At 45.0% G+C, this 26,636-nt stretch overlaps 1 long non-coding RNA gene across 5 annotated transcripts in view; it reads right to left on the reverse strand.

The window, feature by feature from the left end:
* Positions 1 to 2,398, reverse strand: part of LOC135972369 (uncharacterized) — a 133,882-nt gene extending 131,484 nt beyond the window's left edge. For all 5 annotated transcript variants that reach the window (XR_010588802.1, XR_010588801.1, XR_010588799.1 and 2 more), the window contains exon 1: positions 2,036 to 2,398. This is a non-coding gene — a long non-coding RNA (uncharacterized LOC135972369). The remainder of the gene's footprint in view (positions 1 to 2,035) is intronic.
* Positions 2,399 to 26,636: the final 24,238 nt, after the last annotated feature.

Consider the following 26,636-nt stretch of genomic DNA (forward strand, 5'->3'; position numbering starts at 1 on the left):
ATGTTTTAATAATAAAATTCTGTCAAGGCTACCATAAAAAACCCTACAGGGAAATATTTGTTGGAAACAAACAAGATCTGGAATAGTTTCTATGATGCTCCCAATATCTGGACCTTTTAGCTGCTCCATGAATTTCACATATGAAAGCAGCATAGAACTGATATCCAAAAGGTGTATAGCAACCATGAAAGGCAGTAGAAAGGCAGAGGAAACAAATACATTGAATGTACTACATTTAGAAGAACATTGAAGGTCACAAACACTATGACTTGGTGGATAGCTCAGCTGAGACAGCCCAACATTTATCTGTAAAAGTAATTAAATAATTTAAATGTACAAATAAAGTTCTTAATAATCAAAACATTAAGTGCCCTATCACTAAGGGTATCATAGAATATAAGGGTTGAAGGGACCTCAGGAGGTCATCTTGTCCAACCTCCTGCTCAAAGCAGGCCCAATCTCCAGGCAGATTTTTACCCCACTTCCCTAAATGGACCCACATTGGATTGAACTCACAACCCAGGGTTTAGCAGGCCAATGCTCAAACCACTGAGCTATCCCTCCCCCACCTTTATCATATAGATCTAAAAGAACTAGATTCAAGTTTAATTAGGTCACCCTTACAAACAAGGTAGGTAGTTACTCATGTTTATTCACATTCATAATTTATGCACTCTTTCCATGGATGATCTTACTCAAACTCCAGGGGTTCAGTTATTTCTATTCTGACAAGTCAAATTCACATCTACTGTGACCCCTCTCCTTCCATCAAGCCTCATTTCTCTCCGATTCACACTGGCACCACGTTGACACAATCAAGGCAGAACTCAGCAGCTTTGTGTCAAAGTGGGTGACCTCATGCTATGTCTACACTTAAACCGATACACAGAAAAAATGGAAGCCTGGATAAGGCCAGACTACAAATATGAATTTTGTGGACAAAAGTTAGTGTGCACTAACCACTGGCTATTGACAGTCTATGCCCCATAAGCACCAGGAACCAGCTTTGAATTCCATTTGACTTTGAAATACTAGTAACCCAAATGCAACAATCCTGACATTCAGAAAGGAGCCCTGCCAAAAGTATCATGCTTATGTTAACATGTCAGTAGATATTTCCTGTGTGCAGGCACAGCTCACTGAATAAGGTGATGAAGCAAATAAATTGCTGGCAGAAAAGCCACAGAGAATCCCAGAACTGAGTCATAATGGAGCCACTTAAATCTGACAAAAAAAAACTGATAATGAGCATATACAGTGTGATATTATGAATTTATTGTTCTACTTTTGACAATGGATCTTCTAATACATCTATATATTTAATACAGATTTGCTTTACCATTCACATTAGAGATAAAAATGTGATGGTTAGTCAAGTCACTTGACAAAACCAGGGAATCTTCATACGTGGCTGCTGGAAAAACCTCCTCCAAATAAGACCAACTGAGAAGTGATCAATGGAATTCTGGGATACTATTCAAAAAATGTGTATTCATTACGCTAAGCAACAGTTCTCAAACTTCATTGCACCGCAACCCCCTTCTGACAACAAAAATTACTACACAACCCCAGGTGGGTAGACTGAACCCTGAGCCCTGCCGCCCCAGGGGGATGGGGGGAGAAGAGAGGGGCAAAGCCCAAGGGCTTCAGCCCTGGACAGGGGGCCTTTGACCTGAGCCCTGCTGCCCAAGGCTGAAGCTGAAACCTGAGCCCCACAACTCAGGGCTGCAGCCCTTGGCCGGTGGGCCTCAGGGCTTCAGCCCTTGGACCCCAGCAAGTCTAATACCAGCCCCGGTGACCCCATTAGAACAGCATCACAACCCACTTGGGGTCCCCACCCACAGTTTGAGAACTGCTGCGCTATGCATTTCAGCATTACTTAATTGTCTCCACCTCATTTCCTGCTCTAAGTTAGCTGTTCAACAGTAGAAAGGATAAAAGTCTCAGAAAACAGGAATTAGATATTCAATATAGCATTGTCAGAGGCCATATCTCAAGGTCACCTCCTGTAGGCAAAGGTAGACACCTCACTTACCTTGTACAGCATTTCCTGGGCAAGGCAGTCTTGGGGTATGGTGTATCCAGCTATACCTCTTAACAAGTCTCCCCTCTTCAAGGCAGGAGGGAGTATAAGATGTAATAAAACAGTCCAAACCAAAAGGAAAATAGTTCCAAGGGGCTAGTACCCCTCCCTCACACAAAGGAGGAGAAGCAATCTTTCAGGTTCTGCAGAAATTCTTGGCTCCTACTCCCTTCTATAGCTAAAAACCAAGAGTTAGCCCTAGGGATCACAAACAAACTAGCCCATCTTCTTTTCTCAGAGAACTAGGGATGGCAATGCTCTTAAGCTGTTCTACAGCAAATAACCCACTACATTGGTCTAGGTCTGCTTGTTTCAGAAAACCACCTCAACTGAGCTAAATTACTCCCCTTTAGCAGTCCACAGCCAGGCCTGATAAGCCACACAGGTGTAGTGGATTGGGGCTGACTGACCACAGAAGTTGTTTACCACCCCCACACCAGTCAAGAAGGGGTTAATCTGTTCCACCACAAGCATTTTTAACACCAGATGACAAGTGCAGTAGTGACTATTGTGAAGAAACCCTAAGAAAATGTGTGATTGGTGCCTTGAGGCCCTAAAAAATGTGTATCTTAATTTTCACTGTCAGATATTTCCAAATCTTATTTTCCCCCAAAGAAGTGACTCAGAAAATAATCAAATTATATTTTTCTTACTAAATGAGAATTTCTATAGAGTGACAAAAAATAAAAATACTTGTTACTTTTCACTTACATAGTGTGTTTCATGCAAGGCTCTCAAAGGGAGCACATTACCTCCCCAGCATTTCTAGAGCTCTCCCAAGCCAGGAGGTAAGACACTGATTTTCCATATGTCAGAGAAGTATCATTTAGCTGGTCAGAAACATGCTGTGTTTTAAATCACTGAATCAGTGGTCTGTGTGTTGCAAACAATACTGCTTCCATAAAATGTTGCATTTTGGCTTCACAGATATGACCTTGGGAGCCCAGCCTCTCTCTTTGTTATCGCCGGCTGAACAGCTGAGCAGAATTAGAAAGCTGACACAAAGAATTAAAGAGGACTTTCTGCGTAAGGTCATGATGCACTCCGTGGCTGAAAAAACAAGAATTGGAGTGGTGGGACAGTGAGAAAAGGGACCAAAAGGAGAACACGGCACACCAGAATGAAGCGGCTCTTAGAAGTTATGGAGTGCCAAGTGGACACGCTCCAGGTGCTACTAGCACTACAAACCGAGCAGCTCTGCGCCCACCCTCCCCTGAAGCCACAAAACTTTCCCATGTACCCTCCCAGACACCACCAACACACTCCTATCAACTCCTGGCTCCAGTCTGTACCTGCTGTATTCTACTCCTGCTACATTACTGTCCAGCCCTGTGGACTCCCAGTACTCACTGCACTCAACACCCGTCCTTCTGCAGTTTAGCCCTGCTGAAGTACAGTACCCACTGCACTGTCCTCCAAAGGACAAGTTTGCATATGATACCTGGACATACACAAATCTTTAACCATCCCGGGACCCCACTTCTTCCTGTGACCCTCCCTTCCTGCATCCCCCTCAGTGCTGTTGTGTTTTTTTGTTTGTCTCTCTCCTCCAGTTGTTTTTTTAATAAAAGAATTGTTTTGGTTTGAAAGCAATCTTTATTCCATTAATTGAAAGTAAACAGAGCCCAACAAAGCAACAAGCAATTTTGTTATACCTTCATAGTGCATCGTCTGCACCAATCACAATCACCTGCTAGCATTACAAGCACTGCACTCCCAAGCATAGCAACAAATATTAGTGGCTTTCAGCTTCAAATTGCTGCCTCAAGGTATCCCTGATCCTTATGGCCCCATGCTGCACCCCTCCAATAACCCTGGTCTCTGGCTGTTCAAATTCAGCCTCCAGGCGCTGAGCCTCAGCAGTCCAGCCCTGCGTGAAGCTTTCACCCTTCCCTTCACAAATATTATGGTGCATACAGCACATGACTATAAGCATTGGAATATTGTCATCAGCCAGGTCCAGCCTCCCATGTAGGCTGTGCCAGCAGGCCTTTAAACAGCCAAAAGCACAGTCACTCATTCTGCACTTGCTTAACCTGTTGTTGAACTGCTCCTTGCTGCTGTCAAGGTTCCCCATGTATGGCTTCATAAGCCATGGCATTAATGGGTAGGCAGGGTCTCACAGTGGGCATTTCGACTTCCCCTACGGTGATTTTCTGATCTGGGAGGAAAGTCCCTGCTTGCAGCTTCCTGAACAGGCCAGTGTTCCAAAAGATGGGTGTGTCATGCACCTTTCTGGACCAGCCTGCGCTAATGTCTGTGAAACGCCCACAGTGACCCACAAATGCCTGGAGAACCATTGAGAAATGTACTCGGTGGCTAGGTGACCTGGTGTCAGAATTTGAATATGCGTGCCATCTATCACCTCTCTGCAGTTAGGGAAGCCCATTTGTGCAAAGCCATCCACAACATCATGCATATTTCCCAGAGTCACGGTCTTTCGGAGCAGGATGCAATTAAGTGCCCTGCACACTTCCATCAACACAAGCCCAATGTTTGACTTTTCCTCTCCGAACTGATTAGTGACTGATGGGTAGCAGTCTGGAGTAGCCAGCTTCCACAGTGCAATCACCATGCACTTCTCCAACGACAGGGCAGCTCTCATTCTTGTGGGTCCTTGTACCGCAGGGCTGGGGTGAGCTCATCACACAGTCCCATGAATGTGGCTTTCCTCATCCGAAAGTTTTGCAGCCACTGCTCGTCATCCCAGACATGCATGACAATGTGATCCCACCACTCACTGCTTGTTTCCTGAGCCCAAAAGTGGCGTTTCACTGTGGTCAGCACCTCCGTGAATGTCACAAGCAAACCCGTGTTGTAGCTACTACACATGGCGAGATCAATGTCGAACTCCTCTTGCCTTTGTAGTTTAAGGAATAACTCCACTGCCACTCATGACGTGTTAGTTAGAGTGAGCAGCATATTGGTCAACGGCACGGGATCCATTCCTACAGACCGAAGAGGCAGAGCATGCAGTACACAAACCGTTGAAAGATGGCGCCAAATGCAAACAGAGATTGCTGGGATGCGAAGCAATGCATCACGGGGCATTGGGATAGGACTGAGGATGCCACATGACCCACTCTGCCTTTCCACAACTCTTCCTCTTCTGCCGCTAAGAGATGCTCTGTGGGATAGCTGCCAGAGTGCACCATTCCGAATACTGCTGCAAGTGCCGCAAGTATGAACACGCTATTGCGCAGGCAGCTGACAGTGTGAACACACAACAGTGGTTTCCTTTCTGTGCTCTCTGAGCAGCGCTGTAACTGCCAGTGCTGTAAGTCTCCCACTGTAGACATACCCTTACTGTAGCTACCACCCCCTCTTGCTCATTAACTTACAGGTGCTCTGTTTAGCATCTCATTATCAGCACCTGGTTTCAATTACAGGCAGTGATTTGAAATCTTGGTCTCTTGCTTGGATTTGATTTTTCTTTGAGAAGCTTGACTGAAAGCAGACTGTGCTGAGTACACATATCTTGAATGAGAATTTGAATCTGAGAAGCTCTGTAGAAAATTTACTATCTTCATCTGATAAACTAATGGCTCCTTTGTAATAATAGATGCCTACATACATACCAGTACAACTTTCAGACAGTTGAATAAAGTTCAAACTTAGGAAGTTTGGCCTGGATCCACAGAAGGACTTAGATGTTGCAATGCTGAGCATTGCAAGGACTAACTTTAGGCACCTAGCAAATCACTGGAATAACAATCAGATCCATAAAGCCGGAGTTAGTCACCTCTGCCCCCTCCCTATACAAAGCATGGGGAGAGACAGGCACCTAAGAATGGGATCCACAGAAGCTAGCTCACCAGGTGGCAAAGCCTAAGCTAGCCACTGGAAGATGCCAACAAGAGGCATATGTCCTATGCTCTGCCCCCCCTCACAGTTAGACACCTACATCCAGGCTGCAAGGAGGTACCTATCTCTGCTTGCATTCCACAGCTGGGAATCCCTCTCCTGGAGTCAGATGGCTTAGGCACCTAAACCATTTCTTGTGAGAATGAGCTACCTGCCTCACTCCATACACAATGGCCAGAGGAGGAGCTGGGGGACTGGAGCCTGGGTCTCTCCCACCTCCCTGGTGGGTGTCCTAACAACTAGGCTATAGCCTCATTCTCACACACTCTTTCTCTGGCCCAGTGACTCTTTAATTATCTACCCAAAGCAGAATGGATTCAACAGAAGAGATTGAAGAAGCCCCATAACAGAGTATCCTATAGCTCAGTGGTCAGAGCACACTGAGAGGAATCAATCCCTATTTAATCCTCTCTCCCACCTCAGGCACAAGGGGGAATTGAATGCTGGTCTCCTACATCCCAGGTGAGCACACTAAACACTGGGCTCAAGGTGATAAGGTAGGAATCACCCAAACCTCCTCCAGCCAGATTTTTAATGAGAGCTGATCTGGTAGGCATGTTCTGAGCACACCTACTCAATCAGGTCCCGAAAGGAAAATAGGAGCTCTTCTGTCTATCTTCCCCTAGTTCATGGATCACACTGGGGCTTAGGCATCTGGATGCCTAGAGGAAGGCAACTGTGCTCATGCGCAAAGAGGGGAATACAGGCACCTAGGGAAATTTTACAGCAAAAATTTAGGCCCTGGTTGCATTTAGGCATCTACAGGGTTAGGCAGCAGCCAAGCAGGAGTTTTGTGGATCACAGTAGTGCCTAAATCTGGGGTTTAGCTTTTTGAGTGCCTTTGATTTCAATGGGAGTTAGAGACATAAATCCCTTGAAGAATTGGGGCCTTTAGATTAAAAAAAACAAGAAACAAAAAAACCAAAACCAAACAAAAACAAAAAAACCACTTGCATCTGGCCAATAACAGAAAGGAACATCAAGTCTGGTTCATGTTCACTGGAGAGAAAAAAAGGTCCTGTAGGAATCTAGCACACTTAGGAAATGTTAATGAAATGGTGAAGCTGGGTTTTAATTTGACCTACTGAGTCTGACCCTTTGTTTGCACTATTGTCTGTTATCCTCTCACGATAAATTATTCTGTCAGACAGTGGAGCGGGTTTTCCCATCCCTCATCCTTCCCAAGCCTCACCATTTTTCCATGCAATGATAACATACATTACCTAATACTAACTACTGTTAAAAAGGTAGTACTAGCACATGGCATGAGAAGGAATTTCATTTTTCATTTCCTGGCTTCCTGACAATGCTTTGTCCAGACGAAATATATTGTTTTAGAACATTTGATCTCAGGTTATGTGTTTGAGTAGCAATTCCAGTCTATGCCAGAGCATAGTGAGAGTTCTGGACGTGATCCGCAGATTTTATGCAGCAAGAACCATTGTTTAGTCCTGCAGCAAAATACTTTAACTCTAGGGTGATGGATAAAGCTATTCAAAAGTGTCCAAGTTTCACAAGAATCACAGCTTCATTTCTGCTTTAAACTGCCTTCCATTCCATCCCTTTGTGAACCAACAGAGGCTGTGGATTATTGGCCAAGGGCCAAATCTTGTTCATTTTACTCGTACAAGTACCATGCATGATGAAAGTTAAAAGAGTATTTGACCCCAGGTGGATTATCTATTTGTAGATTTATCTATAGTCCAGAGGAAAAATTAATACAGGTTCTGACCCTTTAGAAAAAACTCTACACACGCACACACACACACCCCTATATTTATGATAAATCAGTCTTGGTAGTCCATCAAATCCGATTATGACAAATCTGTGCAGATCATCAGTTGTTGGTCTTATGGTGTGCCCTCTGGTGACTGTACAAGCCAATTCTAGAGGTGCACATTTTGCTGCAGATGGTGCATGGGAAGTTCGCGGTCAGTGGATTGTGCACTGCTGATACTCTGTGACGTCGTTCGTGTGCCTCTTGTAGACGCCGGCAGTGGTCTTCCTCAAAGGCGATGCAGGTATTTCTGACTGTTGCACGCCACTGTGTTCTGTCGTTGGCGGCATCCTCAAGGTCCCTAGGTTTGATACTGCTGTAGTGCAGATTAGCTTTGATGGTGTCCTTGTAACGTTTCCGTGGACTACCTATATGCCAGATGCCTGGGAAAGCTCACCATACAGAAGCTGGCGGGGGATTCTGTTGACATCCATGCGGCTGACATGACCGGTCCAACATAGCTGTGACTTCATGATCATCATTTCGATGCTTGTCATCTGGGCTCTCTCGAGGACCTCGAGATTGGGCACTTTGTCTTGCCAGCGGATCTTCATGACGTTGCGGAGGCAGCGCGTGTGAAATGCTTTGAGCTGCTTGATGTGACGCCTATATAGTGTCCATGTTTCGCACCCTTACAAAAGAGATGAAAGAACAACAGTTCTGTACACAAGCAGTTTTGTTGACATCCGAATGTTGTGGTGATTTAAAACTTTGACACGCAGACAGCCAAGTGCCTGGCTTGCTTTGGATATTCTTGCATTGATCTCATTATCCAGTGATCCATCACTGGATATGACACTACCCAGATATTTAAAGTTCTCCACTACTTTCAGCTGAGTGCCGTCGATGGAGATACTTGGGACAGAAGCATTTGATCCAGGTGCAGGTTGATGGAGAACTTCTGTCTTTCCAAGGCTGATAGTTAGTCTGAAAAGTTGCGAGGCCTCAGCAAACTTGTTGACAATGTGCTGAAGATCATTTTCAGTGTGAGCCATGAGGGCACAGTCGTCAGCAAAGAGTGCCTCAAGAAGGAGTTTCTGCACTGTCTTAGTCTTTGCATTCAGGCGACGGAGGTCAAAAAGTGAACCATCGTGCCGGTATTTCAAGTATATACCTCGGTCCAGATCTTTCAGTGCATGGTTAAGGACACATGCAAAGAACAGGTTAAATAGGACAGGAGTGAGAACACATCCTTGTTTCACGCCGTTGGTGATGTTAAAGGGGGCTGATGTGGCTCCATCAGACAATACTTCACCTGTCATGCTGTCATGAAAAAGGCGTATAATCTGGACAAATTTTCTTGGGCAGCTAAGTCGTGTTAGAATGGTCCAAAGGGCTTCCCTGTTGACGGTATCAAATGCCTTTGTCAGATCTATGAAGACAGCATACAGGTGCATGTTCTGTTCAATGCACTTCTCTTGTATTTGTCTGACAGCAAACACCATGTCAACTGTGCTCCAGCCAGGTCGAAAACCACATTGACTTTCAGGTAGATTTGCCTCGGAAATACTGGCTATTAGGCGGTTCAAGATGATGCGGGCGATGATCTTCCCTCCAACAAAGAGGAGGGATATGCCTCTATAGTTTCCACATTCTGCTTTGCTGCCTTTGTTCTTGAAAAGAGAGACAATAGTAGCATCGCGAAGGTCCTGTGGTATGTTTTCATCCTCCCAGATGTTGATGATCACGCTGTGGAATGCTGCTAGTGCTGCTGGACCTGCTGCTTTATATCTCTCTGCTGGTATCCCATCTTTTCCAGGAGCTTTCCCTGAACTCATCTGGCTAACAGCTTTCTTAATCTCATCTATAGTGGGCGGAAAGTCAAGATCTGTCAGAGCAGGTTGTTGTGGAATTTCATTAAGGACATTATTATTCACGGTTGATGGTCTATTGAGAAGATTGCTAAAGTGTTCTCGCCATCTTTTGTTGATGCCTTCTTTATCTTTAATCAGCATTGTGTCGTCTAATGAGAGCAATGGGGTGGTCCTTGGTTTAAAGGGTCCATAGACAGTCTTAATAGCACTAAAGAACAGCTTTAAGTTGTGAGTCTCAGCATAGTACTCAATTTCTTTGGCTTTGCTCTCCCACCAGTTGTCTTGTATCTGACGGAGGTCTTTCTGTGTTTTGCTCTGAAGGTACTTGAAATGGTCCCGTTTAGAGACTGAGGAGGGGTCATTCTGCTATTCAATAAAGGCTTTTCTCTTTACTTCCAATGCTGAGCATATTTCTTCTTGGTTCTCATCAAACCAATCCTGATGTGTTCTTTTCTTTGGTCCAAGAGATGTTATTGCTGTGTCAGTCACTATCTGCTTGAACTGGTCCCACTTTTGGTTACAGTACCGATCAGTTGTCCGTGGGATGTCAGTTTGTCATCAAGACTCTTCTGGAATTTGTTGAAACATTGAGCATCCTTCAGTTTGGCTATATTGAAAGCAGGTCGCACATGCTTAGGACGTTTGTGCTGAGAAGGAACGATGTAGAGTTGAAGAGACATCCTGACTAATCTGTGATCTGTCCAGCACTCTGCGCCTCGCATTACTCTGGTAATCAGTACGTCTCGGATGTCTCGCCTTCTAACAATGGCATAATCTATCAGATGCCACTGTTTGGACCTAGGGTGCATCCATGTTATTTTGTATTTGTCCGCTTGTCGGAACAGAGTGTTGGTAATGGTCAGGTCATTTTCAGAACAAAGACTCAAAAGAAGTAGTCCATTACTGTACATTTTGCCTACACCATGTGGCCCGATTACTCCTTTCCAGTTCTCGCTGTCAGCCCCGACTCGGGCATTGAAATCTCCAAGTAGGAGTAGTTTATCTGTTACAGGTGTGGCCTTGATCAGTCTGTCGAGATCTTCATAGAATTGTTCCTTTGAGTTGTCAGAGCACGTTAACGTGGGTGCATATGCACTGATGATGGTGACATGACATTTGGCATTTAGTGGGAAGCGTAGCTTCAGCAATCTTTCATTGATACCCACTGGAAGGTCTGGGAGTTGATGCATCAATAAGGTTTTTATTGCCAGACCAACTCCACGTATTCTATCCTCTGTCTCAGTCTTACCCTTCCAGAAGAAGGTGTAACCACCTCCTGGTTCACTCAAGAAACCTTCCCCAGGCAATCTTGTTTCACTTAAGGCTGCTATATCAATGTTATAACGGACTAGTTCTCGAGCAATGAGGGCTGTCCTTCTCTCAGGTCTTGCAACAGCTTCTCGATCCATGAGGGTACGAACATTTCATACACCAATAGTAAAGAAAAATTTGAGAAAACTTACCATTGGATAAATCAGTAACTTAAGCTGAAAAGCAGATACACACTGGCGATAGCTTGATTTGACATGTGTAATGAAATTTGAAGAAGAACTATCATAATAGCTCACAGTTGCAGTAACATGCTGAAGTGGCACTGATATCCCCATTGTGAAAGGATCAGAAAATACATTCTCTCTCCCTTGTTACTAATTTCACCAGGTTTCATTGGTTCCTGTCAAGCACAGCACAGGAAGACTCTGACAAACTCTTTTCATTTAACACTTCTTGACTGAATATATATGTGTGAGAGCACAAAATCAAAATAGGAGCACATTTACATTTTTCCAAACACTAGTATTTCTTTCTGATCTCCTACCTAATAATGCATAAATATTGGACAGCTTTGTTTATATTTTCAAAGACCTATTCAATCATTAGCTCATTCATCCACATGAGAGGGCCATTTATGACCCCAATTTCATAGTTCCTCAGGGGTTAATTATGAGATTAGCCCCAGACATAGCAAGCCCATGTGAGAGCCAGGTGAGAACTCACGAGCAGTCCCTTGCTTCTCACTCCTTGCTCAAAGAACTTTCTCTTTAAATAAAAATGGACACCCCAGAAAGTCAGTATTTGCCACCCTAGGATAATGCAGTATTTCCTTGTATTTAGAATAGGAAAATCTCAGTTATTGTGGGGTGGTATTGTTGGTAAGTATTTTAATGGTGACCACTGTACTTCAGCAACCTGCTTAGGCTACATCTACACTACACACCTCTAGCTTGTACTATAGGCATACCCTAGTTTTCATGAACACATGAAATGAGTTAATACTACAGATAAAATAAGGAACTTCCCTTAAACCTTAATCCATAACTCACACAGCACCCTAGACAATTTTAAAAGGTTATGATGATCTTCAAAATGCTTGTCTGACTTTTCATCCTTGTGTGCCTATGCCAGCATTGGAAGTAAAGGTCCAGAAACAACACAAGAAAGGATGATTTCAAAGGGAGATGCACCTGTGTAAATGCGGGAGGAATCAGGCCCTTGGTGCAGAGGCGGATTAAGGTCTCTTGGGGACCTGGGCTGGAGCAAGTGTGGGGGGGCCCAGTGCCAGAACCGTGGCCCCATCCCACTCCTTCCACCTTTGTTCCTGCCCCGTTCCACCCCTTCTACCTGCAACCCTGCCCCATTCCACTCACAGCCCTGCCCCACTCCGCCCCTTCCCCTCGTGGCACCCTGTGGCCGTAGAAGGGAGCAAGAGTCCCTCCAGCCCCAGGGCTGCCACAATGGTAGATTTTTCCGGGAGCCTCAAATCTGCCCCTGCCATGGTGTTTTAATGAAAGACACCGGAAGGCTGTCCTGGTAAGATTTCCACTCCAATGTGGCTAACTCAAGAGGCTCAGAAAATGTCACTAAGTATCCAAAACTTGGGGTACTTATGCAGACCCAAACTCCAGATCTCTCGCACTTCCCCAATTACTAAAGATGGACCAAATGTTGTGCTTAGTTACACCTCTGCAGGCCCATAGGACTGTACAGAGGCAACTAAGAACGGTATTTAACGCATCGTTAGTAATGGGGGAACCTCAAGAGGTTCAAATTCAAATAAATTCACTCCTCCCTAATCACACATACACAAAGGCTCTGATTCTGCACTTAGTTACAGCTGTATAGCCCCACTGACTTTAATGGGGTGGGTTGCACAGGTGTAACTAAATTCAGAATTACAGCCTGTGTGTGGGATTAGGGAGAAGTGAATGTTATTTAAATACAAATTCAACTGACCAGCACTTTTCCAAAAGTTAAAGTGACCCTGAATATTTTTAGAAGGTTTGGTTTTTAATTTTGATTATTTTCATGCATAGCTGCACTTCCTAATTTTGGCCGAAACCAGAAGCACCAAACCACTGTGTTTAAAAAAGAAAAAAATATATATATATATCTGTTCTTTACACTACTTTCAACCTGGCCAAACCCAGGAAATACCAGAAGCCTTCCAGAAAGGGCCCATTTTGTGAGACTGCCAGACCAAAAAGATGTGGTGTTTTTAAAAAGAATTACTCCAAGCTCTGCGATTTTTCAGCACAGCTTGTCTTCTCCGCATCTCTGTTTTAAACCCCAGTCCTGCAATACGCTGTGTGTTTCAATGAAGGAACACATTGCAGGATCAGAGACTTAACTTACAAGACTTCCAGGACAGGGACTTTCTTTCTTTTATGTCCTATATAGCAATGAGCACACTGTCAGCTCTAGAATAAGATTAATAAAGAGACACAATCAGATTAAATACCTTATATTTAAAAATGCATTGTTTTGCAAATAATGTCTTTAGCAGCCTAATCTGATACCAGTTGAAATCAATAGCAAAACTCCCATTAACTTCAGCGGCAACAGGATTGGGATATTAACTGGGGAAAAAAATCTAATTTCCATTCCACGATTACACTGGTTGTTTGCCTTCTGCATTCTTCTCAGCTTGGGTAAGAGAACCAGACTAGTCTCTTCCACTTTTATTTCTGTGCAGAGGAATATGTGTAATCCTGACTTGACCTTGTGCTGTAGTGTTTGGTTTGGAGATGCTGCAGAGGCCAGCTTGTTTGGGCTTTTCAAAATGTTCCCTTTGTGGGTTTTGCTTTGGAGTAGATCCATGGAACCATTTCTGGTTTCCTTAGGTTTCAAAATAGTTCATGCTTCCCAAACAACTTCTGGGACAAACTTGACCTAGCAGTGCCTTTTTTAAATTACTTTATATGTATTCCTTACTGACCACACCAAGTGTGTTCCTTCACTTAGAAATAACAAGGCTCAGTGTCATTGTTCTGAAGCTTTTCCTGTGTGGTGGAATGCAATAAAAGACTGAAGATTCACAAAACTGTGTCCAAGATGGTGACTGATAACAACATGGCTGTCAAGCTGTGGGAAACTATCCCTGGTCATTAAATGCTGCAGCATGGGACCCACACAGACTTCCATCTGTAAGTCATAGAAAGGCAGCATGTAGATTGTGACGAGGAAAATATTATATTTAGAAATGTCACTTTGAAGATTACAAATAATGTGCTAGATTATGTCTCCCATAGTGCAGGCGCACTTGATGGTGGATGGGTACAGGAAGCTTATCCTTTCTCCCCCTTACCTTATGTACTTGCTCAGGAGCCAGACAACCTGGCTTCTGTTGTAGAAGTTCAGCAAAGGCAGCTAGCACTCCTAGCAATGTTAGCAGTAGACAGAGCAGGTGTTTCTGGGAAGGGGGAGGGTGCAGCCATAGTTCCAATCTCCCTGCACACTACGGTGGTTATATTTGAGAAAGCATTGGCTACACTGGCTTTACAGATGTAACATAGGGTACCCTCATTCATGCTGCTTTGATGAATTATTAGTTTTTGAAAATACATGTTTCCTCCTGTCAACAACACTTGGGCAGTTTATCCTCTATGGGGGGAGGGATAGCTCAGTGGTTTGTGCATTGGCCTGCTAAACCCAGGGTTATGAGCTCAATCCTTGAGGGGATAATTTGGGGATTTAGTTGGGGATTGGTCCTGCTTTGAGCAGGGGGTTGGACTAGCTGAGGTCCCTTCCAACCCTGATATTCTATGTATATCCAAGATGACTATCACTTTGGAATCTATGGTAGGCATCATACAAAATTGAGACCATCACAAGAACTTTTTTTCCCATGCCACTTTCCATCTCCTTCTCTACAATGTGCCTCAGGCTCAGCAAAAGCCCTAAACATACCCAGCAGAAAGCAATGTGACACTGATGTGTTGTAATAGGCAGAATTTAAAGAGCTATATCATTAATTGCAGTTGGCTACCCACTATGAATTTGGATTGCAAATATCTAGTCAAAAACCACAGTCATTCAAACATCTGTACCGAGTCATTGAAGGGCTGGCATTTCCCTTCTTCAGAAGAAACATATTGATCTAGTGGCAAATTTAAACAACAAATAGGACCAAACTAAAACCCCATATCTGAAAACTCACAACCTTTGGGAAATTTTGGATCCAATCCCAATTTTGCACCTTAGGCCTCTCTCTAGTCCAAACCTGTACAGAAGTTGAGACTTGTGGTTCTCCTCCAATCCTCATTACAACTAGTTTCCCAGGAGGGTCATCACATTCTCTTGGTGATGTCAGAATTCTTTCTGACATTACTTTTCAAGCCTCTCTTCATTTGTTCTCCCCTTGGAAACAGACACTGCCCAACATTCTGCTCACAAAATCATGCTATCACTCTTATTTCCATGACCCCTCAGTGTACCAGGGTGGCTGTTGTGTCTGCATCATGGTATTCATCATCATAATGCCAAATACAAAGACATTTACCAATGTTTGGACAGGACTTGGCTCAATGCCTAAGCAATTTCTTTTAAAAAGTCTCTGCAACGCAATAGAATGCAGCAATACTAGGCAATAGCTCCAGGTAATTCAGTGAGCACAGTTCTAAGGAAGTCAGTGCATGTTTCTAAAATTTCTGAAACTCTTTCAGGCCCAGACTTCGCTGAACGGGTAGGGTAGTTTTTAAAATATTGATGACGAGAAAGCCCTTCTTTAGGTTATAACAACATAGTGCTTCCATTATAAAGTGTCAGCGTGAAATAGCCTTAGCTAAAATCGTACAACTGTGTTTGATGCTTCCCCTACAGATTTCACTTCTGCTGCCTATGGAGAAGCTGTTACTTCTGTCTCATCCCTGATGCTGCCACAATACCACACAAGCTCTGCCATTGGGTCAGTGGGTACTGGGACTAGAAGTGAATTATTTTTTTAAGTTATTTGAGTCCTACCTAATAGCCAGGCTTAGGTGACTGTTCTGTGGGATCTTTGGTGTTCTATTGTTGCCGTGTATATAAGGAATTATTCTGTTTCCAGTGCTCTCCATTACAGCTATGTTAAATGTTTGTAACAAACCAAACTGAAATTCACCTGGGTTGGGTTTTTAGGAAACAAAATCCCAGCCCAGGTTTAGGCCCCTCTTCAGTCCTCATTTGACCTGCCTGCATTCCACAAGTGCTTGTGACTTTAAAGTCACTCAAGGCAACTGCCCAGAAACTAATTAAAAATTCTGTATATACCACTTGATGTAGACATGACATGAAATTATGGAGGCCCACGCTAGTGCAATGACTTAAAGGATTAGAACATGTTTCTCCGCACCTGGCAACCTTTGTACTCATAGCTATTGGGTAGTTTAAGAGTCCGACTTTGATTAGTTGCATTAGAGTCCAACTTTGCTAATGCATTCAATTGCTGTCTTCTAAACATATAAAGGCAGTTGCCTTGACAAGTGACATGCTGCCACCTCTCTCCAGAGTGCTCTTTGGCCTGGATCCACAAAGGGACGATGGTGAGCATCAGAACTCCTAACTTTTAGGCACGTAGGAAATCACTGGAACAAGAATGGGATCCACAAAGCTTGAGTTAGATACCAACGCTCCCTCTATACTGAATGGGGAGAGAGAGCTGCCCAAGAATGCAATTCACAAAAGCCACCTGAAGACCCCTCTCCAAGAGTCAGGCAGCTTAGTCACTTCTTGCAAGATATGCCCAGAGGTAGTAGTGCTACCTCCTCCTTCATCATAACTTTTAGCCCCGTGGTTAGAGCATTTACCTGGGATGTGGGACACCTGGGTTCAATTCCCCCTTTCTCTTACTGACGTGGCAAAAGGATTTGACAGAGGTCTTCCACCTCCCTAGGCCCTGAGCTATGGGCTATTCTAATGGGGGGGGGGCTCCCTCAGTATCTCCTGTTGAAGCAGTCCCACTGGTCATCAGGGCAGAAAGAAATAGTAAGACTGACTGGATAGCTGACTGGTTAGGGCACCCACCTGGGAAATGGGAGACCCAGAGTCTAGTCCCCAGCTCCAGTGACTATTCAAGTATTTGTCCAAAATGGATCGACTTCAACAGCAGCAGCAGCAACTGAGGGAGCCCAACATCAGACTCTCCCCTAGTTCTGAGGTTAGAACATTTCCAGAGAGGTAGGAGACCCCTGTTCAAATCCTTGCGGCCACGCAGGGGGAACGGAACCCAGCTCTCCCACATCCCTAACCAATGGGTTATAATAAGGAAGGTAGCATCATCACCACCACCTCCAGGCAGATTTTGAATAGGGCCCAGTTAGCAGGCATGCTCAGAGCATGGCTACCAGATGAGGCCCTGCAGGTGAGATGGACATTACCCTGCCTATCATCCTCTGGTTCATGGGTGGCTGTGACATACTGTTCCTCAATATAGCACCCTGTAACCCCCACATTCACCACTGATATATGATGATGATATGTTTGGTACTAAGTATGCCTTGTGAGATATGATTTGAAAAGTCATGATCTGTTGAACATTACGATCCTGTTGAATTATATGTATTGCCATTGTATGTGAAGTTAGGTTGTTACTGCTATATGTTGTGAGTCTGGGAGATGCCCAGGGGTAGCCTTTCAGTGGTAACAAAGAAGAAACTAACACCCCCAAGACAGATTTACATCAGGACTAACCAGCCATGTGTTGATGGCCCATTAAGGAGAAGCTACTCTCCCAGTGGGCCCCTCCCAAAGACTCCTGAGAGAGCATGTACACGATGGGGGCTGTCTAACCCCTGTGACACTGCAAGGATCTTTCCAGCACCTGGAGGGTGTATAAAATGAGGGGCAATGATATCATCACTTGAACTCTCCCCTCCTCCCACCTGCAACCTACGCTGACGTTTGGAAGAAAAGACTTTGAACTGAGGTTCCAGGCCGAGCAGGGAATTCAGCCTGTGTGTTAAGAACCAAACTGCTTACAATGCCTAGTGAAGTGAGAAAAACTGCTTGATTCAAATTTTGCTTAGTCTGATAAAGTTTAGGAATTAGAATGTGATTTTATCTTTTATTTCTTATGTAACCAACTCTGACCTCTAGGCCTAACACTTATAATCGCTTAAAATCTATCTTTTCTGTAGTTGTTAAACTTATTTTAAATGTTTTATCTTTACAAGTGAATTTGTCTAAAATGCTTGCAGAATCTGCTCAGATTACAAAGGCTGGTGCATGTCCATTATCCTTTGATGAAGTGTCAAACTAATTAATGAGTTTGCACTGATCAAGAAGGGCTTGAGCAGTGTAAGATGGTACATTTCTGGGATGCAAGGCTAGGGCTGGGGGGATTTGCTGGAGTCTCCTTGTATATAGTTCACAAGAGGCTGTGAGAGCCTGCATGTAACTTTGGGTGTGACTTCACATGCTAATGATTGTGTGACAGTGAAGCCTGAAGGTTCTGTTTGTCATCAGCAGAGCAGTGTGAGAGGTACCCTGATCCGGAGAGTAATAGGGGGTCACAGCTGTTCCATAGTCCAGACTGTATGGGGGGGGCAGATTGTTAATATATAGGTCTGTTTGTTAGCCTGGGATAGAATTTTGGGTTTGACTTTTTGATACTCTTATACTAAAATGTGTAAACAAGGGCCAAAGACACTGATGTGGCTTCTGCCTAGTCAGCTGGATTTGTTAGCACAATGGGAACAGATAAGAGCAGTTAAAGTGTTATTCAAGAGCATGCTTTAAGATCTCTTTGAGATAGGGGTTGAGGCAAAATCAAGCAACCACTCAGGAGGGGCAAAGAAGCTTGGGGGGGGGGGGAGGGAAGGTATAAAACACTAAAAGACAAAGCAGCACAACCTTTCCCCTTACCCTTCCCATGGGGTACAAAAGGGGTGGGGTGAAGACCCCACACCCAAAATGGAGCATGACCCTAAAGTTGTAAGGGGTGGGACTGTAGGCGTGCATTGCAGGTATATTTGGGCCTCCTAAGAAGGAGGTGGGGGGAAATAGGGAATAGGAAATGAGAATGGGGAATAGGGAATGGGGCACAGGTGAGGCTCTGCAGCATCAGAGCTGGAAGGGGGACACAGGGTAAATGCTCTGCGGTGTCAGAGCTGGGAAGAGAACACTGGGAAACAGACTCTGCTGGTGTACAGAGTGATGGATATGCTTGTTTGGAGTTAACCCCAGTAAACATCAGATTGTCTGCACTTCAGACTTCTAGTCTTTAGTTGCTTGCTGTCTGTGTGACAAGAACCAGGGAAGTGGGAGGGTGGAGGGAAAGCCCTCTAACAGGGATCACAGTTGCACTGGGGGTTAGGCAGAGATAGCTTCCTGGATGTCTAGTATGAGGCAGCCCTGCAGTTGCCCAGAGGTAGAATCTTGGGTTTCTAGGGACCTTGGACAATGAACACTGACGTGTGGAGAGAAAGATTAGACACCTCCAGGATTAGGCAGTAGCTGAGTGAGGATTGCAATGGAACCTAAAACAGAGACTAAAGTAGGGTGACCAGACGTCCCGATTTTATCGGGACCGTCCCGATATTTCCTTGTTTGTCCCGCGTCCCGACCGAAGTGCGGTCGGGACAACCGGACAAACAAGGAAATGCCCCGAGCCTCGAGCCCGGAAGTGCTCGCGCCCCCCCCCCCCTGCCCCGACTCCGCCCCCTCCTCCCCCGATTGGCTCCCTCCCCGAATCCCCGCCTCTTCCCCGGGCTCACCATTCCCCCTCCCTCCGCAAGTGCTGGAGGGAGGCCCGGGAGACTCAGAAGCAGCGCGGGGCCGGGGTGAGTAACAGTCCGGCCTGGCCCAGTGCAGGCAGGACTCAGTTGGGTGGTTGGGAGAGGAGGGGGGCGACCCGCGGGGCCAGGCGACGGGGGAGGAAGCGGCCATGGCGCTCGGCGGCTCTGGCGCCCCCGAACCCCCCGAGCCGGGGCCTGCAGCAGCGCGTACGCTGGGCCCAGCCCCTGGCCAGTCGCGTCTGGGCTGCCCAGCTGGTGCTATCGCGCGGTGGCCCCGGGGTGGAGGCATCGGCCGCCCAGCCCCGTTCGTTCCCCTGCGGGACGGGGGGGCTGGGGCCTGCTGCCCCCACTCCGGGGCCGCCACGCGATAGCACCAGCTGGGCAGCAGCCCAGACGCTGGCCAGGGGCTGGGCCCAGCGTACGCGCTGCTGGGTCCCCGCAGCAGGCCCCGGCTCGGGGGGTTCGGGGGCGCCAGAGCCGCAGCCGCCAAGCGCCATGGCCGCTTCCTCCCCCGCGGCAGTGGGAGCTGCAGCAGCGGCTGCTCCCGAGTCCCGCTGCCCGGGGGGGAGAACAGCCGCCGCCTGGCCCCGCGGGCCGCCCCCCTACTCTCCCTCCAAGTACCGCCCGACTGAGTCCTGCCTGCTCGGGGCCAGGCCGGACTCTTACTCACCCCGGCCCCGCGCTTCCCCTGAGTCTCCCGGGCCTCCCTCCAGCACTTGCGGAGGAAGTTTTTTTTTTTTTTGGCCCCGCCCCCCGCCACGCCCCCCCACGTCACCACCACCCCCCCCCGCGTCCCGATATTTGTCTTTGGTGATCTGGTCACCCTAGACTAAAGTGTGTACACTAGAAGCATAGGTCAGCGAAAACTGCCTTGCATCAACTTAACTATGAAGATATACACATTGCAATGCTCCTCCCACCGCCTTAACTCACCTGCTACACCAACCTAATAAAGCCACCCAGACGAGAGGCATAGAGCTTTCTGTGACACAGTGTCAGGGTAGACAATGTGTTGCTTGTGTCACCTTAAATGGCCTCCAGAAGGTGTCCCAAAATGCCCACTGTGACATTGACTGCTCTGGTCATTGTTTTGAACTCCACTGCCCTGCAGCCAGGGCTGGCTCCAGCTTTTTTGCTGCCCCCAAGCGGCAGGAGAAAAAAAAAAAAAAAAGAAAGCAGCGACCAGCAGCAGTTCAGCAGCATCTCTGCTGCGCCACTTCATTTTTCAGCAGCAATTCGGTGGCGGGTCCTTCGCTCCGAAAGGGACTGAGGGACCCGCTGCCGAATTGCCGCCAAGACCCAGACGTGCTGCCCCTTTCCATTGGCCGCCCCAAGCACCTGCTTGCTGCGCTGGTGCCTGGAGCCGACCCTGCCTGCAGCCAGGTACACAGATGAACAACCCTCCCCCTTTAAAGCCCTGGGGAGTTTTGAAATTGCTCTTCCTGTTTGCTCGGGGTGGAGAGCTAACATAACTGCCCAGATGAACATGTTGACTCCACATAGCAAATGGACTCCAAACTGATTCATGACTAACTGGTGAAAATCTGGCATTGCCAGTTTCTGCACAGCAATTGCCACTTGCGTTTCTATCGTTACTGTAGCTCTCATTTTGGTGTCCCTGTGCTGAAGGACTGGGGTGAGCTCTGCACACAGTTCCAGAAAGGTGGCTTTGTACATCCGAAAGTTGAGAGCCATCCCTAAAAGTCATCCCAGACCTGCATAATGATGCAATCCCACCAGACAGTGCTTGTTTCTCAAGCCCAGAACTGATGGTCCACCGTGTGCAGCTGCTCCATGAATGCCAACAGCAATCTTTAATTGTTTCTGTCTGTGGCACAGAGCAGGGCAGACACCACAGCATCAGAGTTGCAGCTCATGAAATACTGCAGGATCCACGATCTTGCCACACTCTGCATCACTTGAATGTTTGTCATATGTTTTGGGTTAAAAGCAACAGAGGGTCCTGTGGCACCTTTAAGACTAACAGAAGTATTGGGAGCTTAAGCTTTTGGGGGTAAGAACCTCACTTCTTACCCACAAGAACCGCAACTTGCATCTGAAGAAGTGAGGTTCCTACCCACAAAAGCTTATGCTCCCACTACTTCTGTTAGTCTTAAGGTGCCACAGGACCCTCTGTTGCTTTTTACAGATTCAGACTAACACGACTACCCCTCTGATACATGTTTTGGGTTGGCTGTGTTACAATGCAATACCTGAAGAGCTTTTCTATTTCTTCCTCTGACAGCAGTGTCTCCGTGCCCCTAATTACTATTCTTGCCCTTCCCTGGACATTTTCTACTTCTTCTATAGTCGAGATGGCGTAACCAGAATTGAACCCAATATTCAAGATGAAGGTGTTCCATCCATTCACACAATTTCATTAACATCTTTTCTGGATTTTTTTTTTTTAAATGGACCCTTCTATCTCCTCTGCCTTTACCACTCTTGTGCCTGGAACAGCTGTTTTCATTGAGTTGTCCACAATGATGTTCAAGTCAGAACAATAATTATATCCCAGCTGCCTGAAACATGCATAGTATTTAACTAACCCACAAAATATACTGTCAAAGTAATTGAGGCTTATTACAGTTGGTTTGTCCGGTTTTTCTTAAAGCATCAGTTAACTCCTGGCAAGCAGGAAAAATTAGCTTGCTTTATTTACAATAACCAATTCCTTTTGCATGCAAGGGAAATTTGCTTTAAACAGGTCTAAACCAGTATTGCATCTATAGTAAATGTTACAAAACACTTTTCAGTTTAAAGGCTCAAATTCTTCTAAAAGTAAAGTTTGCAAATGAGTTACAATAGTTGCAAAAGTTGGTATTTTCCAGTTACTTATGCTGTGGGCAGCAGCTATTAAGCATTACCAGCAGCTCAGTTTTGTCCTCAGAGGAATCTATAGTATTGCTCAATTGTACAGTTATGACAATTTCACAGTTATATGCAATTCATTGTGTGGGTGATTACTGTTTCATGGGATATTTTGGTTACACTTTATAAACTATTACAAAATGCAGCTTTAATGTAAAGGGTTAATAGATGTTTTAATGAATGATTAAATTGTTAGTCACAATAGATCAATGGGTTGCTTATAACCTGTGCTGTGTTTCTAACCATCACTAATACATTGGTCATGTCAGTAACATGCTTATGACATCCATCATTAACCCTTTATCTTACATTTATAAATAGTTGATAAAGTGGGACTGACCATTATGTTTGTTTTTGAAGTGGCTGTATAAAGTGCAGTATTTTCATGATGAAAATAAATAAACTCTTACAACTGCTGTACTGTAGGGAATATTTTTACATTGGTGGATATGGACAAGATGGCTATCACTGACTTCCACATTTCTGTGAATTAAGAGCCATAGTTTGGCACATCCAGAAACTAATTCAAGAGACAAAACAGCCCCAGCCCAGAGCCTGTGATTTACTTACTCTTCCTGAAATTTCAGGACAAAGGGGTCCACTTAAGGCCTCCAGCATTGGTAGTTCTGCTATGTGGAGGACAGGCATCTGCAGAGCATGTTCCCAGCAGGACGCCACATGCCCATTCCCTGGGAGGTCTGGACTCCTTGCCAATTCTACATAAGCCATCCCAGAGTTAAGAGTTATGATACTCTGAAGAGCCCTGCTGATTTTAAATGGGGCTACTCATGCAGTAAGCTACTACTCAATGTGAACAAAGGTAGCAAGATCTGGCCTTTGAGTAGTCCCATTGAAACCAATGGCTCTACACCCATAATCAATCGTTTTGAAGGATACAGCCCAAGCTTTTTTCAATTCCAATATCAATGATCCTGAGTCTACAATAGCACAGAATAGCACGTTGAGGTTTCAATAAGTTTTGTACGCAGGCAGATCTCAGTATGAATTAGGGAATGCTTTTTGTTTTAATTTTACAATCAATTTGCTATTATTCACATGCGGTTTAGGCTGTACCTTGTCATTTATAGTCAAGCTTTCCCATCATTAGGATTATAAATTACCCCTGCTTTTCTAAACAGACTTATCTGGGAGAAAAAAAAAAACAAAAAAACACTTCATGTGTAGAGAGCCATGTTAGAACAATACATACAGAGATGGGATGCATGAAACCAGCAATATTAGAGAAGGACTGTCTTTAGACAGTCATGTTAAACTGACACCTCACCAAGGATTGTGAACCCCCACATAAGAACCCTGAATTAAGGAGAGAAGGGGTATTGTTTGTTCTTATTGTCTCTTATGGCTTCTTTGTTTTTAAGAATGTTCAGTGTTGAGTGTAATTATGCTAGTTGATTCAGTAACTAAATACAAAATTGCAGACAGTACATTAGATACATAGAGTAATTTGGAAAAATGTTTAAGAAAAATATGCAATAAATATTTTACTGAAATATTTTGACCTAGTCTAAACAAGCCACTTATGTTCAGCTATTCATTTATTTTATTTGCTGACTTCAGCATTGCTGGATATAAAGTATACTACAGTTTTCATTACTTGAGTAGCCTACTGCTGCCCTTCAGTGGGAGATACTGATGTAGCACTAGGACTAGCTATTTTTGTTTGCAGTAAGAAAGTGTATGCTAAAGAAACAAACAAAGTCTTCATCATACCAAATACTGTGCAAACACTTAAAAGGTAAAACGATGGGTTTAGTTCATATTTTAGAAACCATGTTCATTGCAAAATCCACTACAAAATCATGCAGAACTTGAACATTTTCCCAAGAATTATCCCTCAGATTCAATGTTTTACGTCTTTCATATTATGACTGTGCAAGCCATTTTAATATGCCTAACTGTACTTCTGAAAGAGCACATTTGGTTTAAAAGGCTACTGAATTTCCTAATAAAATCCAATACATTGATATTGACAAACAATCTTTAAAGAGCCATAGTAAGTGTCCCAGTATCTTGCAATAAAATTAAAGCAATATCTATTTTTTCAATATTTAGATGAAACCCTCTGGGGTATGGATCAATTTATTCCCAATAGGTATAGGATATACTGTATGAAACATAGCTTAGGCTTCAAGAGTACAATAGGCACTTGCACTGGCATGGAGTACCTCTGATGTCAATGCCCCTCTTTCCCCACCCTATACACCAGCTGTCAGGGTTCCTTCCCCACTCTAAACTCTAGGGCAGGGGTAGGCAACCTATGGCACGGGTGCCAAAGGCGGCACGTGAGCTGATTCAGTGGCACTCATACTGCCAGGGTCCTGGCCACTGGTCCGGGGGCTCTGCATTTTAATTTAATTTTAAACTAAGATTCTTAAACATTTTTAAAACCTTATTTACTTTACATACAACAATAGTTTAGTTATATATTAAAGACTTATAGAAAGAGACCTTCTAAAAACATTAAAATGTATTACAGGCACGCAAAACCTTAAATTAGAGTGAATAAATGAAAACTCGGCACACCACTTCTGAAAGGTTGCTGACCCCTGCTCTAGGGTACAGATATGGGGACCCGCATGAAAGACCCCGTAAGCTTATTTTTACCAGGTTTAGGTTTTGTTTCAGGTTGCCCCTTCTGATATTTGCTCCAACTGCTACTCAAAGACTTTTTGCAGATGCTCCAGGTGTTCTGCCCATGAATCAGAAAAAATGGCCACATCAAGGTAGGCGATTGACCTGCTGCTCACAAACAGGGAAGAACTAGTAGGGGAAGCAAAAGTGGATGGGAACCTGGGAGGCAGTGACCATGAGATGGTCGAGTTCAGGATCCTGACACAAGGAAGAAAGGAGAGCAGCAGAATATGGACCCTGGACTTCAGAAAAGCAGACTTTGACTCCCTCAGGGAACAGATGGGCAGGATCCCCTGGGAGAATAACATGAAGGGCAAAGGGGTCCAGGAGAGCTGGCTGTATTTTAAAGAATCCTTATTGAGGTTGCAGGAACAAACCATCCCGATGTGTAGAAAGAATAGTAAATATGGCAGGCGACCAGCTTGGCTAAACAGTGAAATCCTTGCTGATCTTAAACGCAAAAAAGAGGCTTATAAGAAGTGGAAGATTGGACAAATGACCAGGGAGGAGTATAAAAATATTGCTCAGGCGTGCAGGAGTGAAATCAGGAAGGCCAAATCACACTTGGAGTTGCAGTTAGCAAGAGATGTTAAGAGTAACAAGAAGGGTTTCTTCAGGTATGTTAGCAACAAGAAGAAAATCAAGGAAAGTGTGGGCCCCTTACTGAATGAGGGAGGCAACCTAGTGACCGAGGATGTGGAAAAAGCTAATGTACTCAATGATTTTTTTGCCTCTGTCTTCACGCACAAAGTCAGCTCCCAGATTGCTGCACTGGGCAGTACAGCATGGGGAGAAGGTGACCAGCCCTCTGTGGAGAAAGAAGTGGTTCGGGACTATTTAGAAAAACTGGACGTGCACAAGTCCATGGGGCCGGATGCGCTGCATCCGAGGGTGCTAAAGGAGTTGGCGGGTGAGATTGCAGAGCCATTAGCCATTATTTTTGAAAACTCATGGCGATCGGGGGAGGTCCCAGATGACTGGAAAAAGGCTAATGTAGTGCCCATCTTTAAAAAAGGGAAGAAGGAGGATCCGGGGAACTACAGGCCAGTCAGCCTCACCTCAATCCCTGGAAAAATTATGGAGCAGGTCCTCAAGGAATCAATTATGAAACATTTAGAGGAAAGGAAAGTGATCAGGAACAGTCAGCATGGATTCACGAAGGGGAAGTCGTGCCTGACTAACCTAATTGCCTTCTATGATGAGATAACTGGCTCTGTGGATGAGGGGAAAGCAGTGGATGTGTTATTTCTTGACTTTAGCAAAGCTTTTGATACTGTCTCCCACAGTATTCTTGCCACCAAGTTAAAGAAGTATGGGCTGGATGAATGGACTGTAAGGTGGATAGAAAGCTGGCTAGATCGTCGGGCTCAACGGGTAGTGATCAATGGCTCCATGTCTAGTTGGCAGCCGGTTTCAAGTGGAGTGCCCCAAGGGTCGGTCCTGGGGCCGGTTTTGTTTAATATCTTTATTAATGATCTGGAGGATGGTGTGGACTGCACTCTCAGCAAGTTTGCAGATGACACTAAACTTGGAGGCGTGGTAGATACACTAGAGGGTAGGGATCGGATACAGAGGGACCTAGACAA

This window comes from Chrysemys picta, chromosome 6 (genome assembly GCF_011386835.1).
Source record: "Chrysemys picta bellii isolate R12L10 chromosome 6, ASM1138683v2, whole genome shotgun sequence".
Taxonomy (NCBI): Eukaryota; Metazoa; Chordata; order Testudines; family Emydidae; genus Chrysemys; species Chrysemys picta.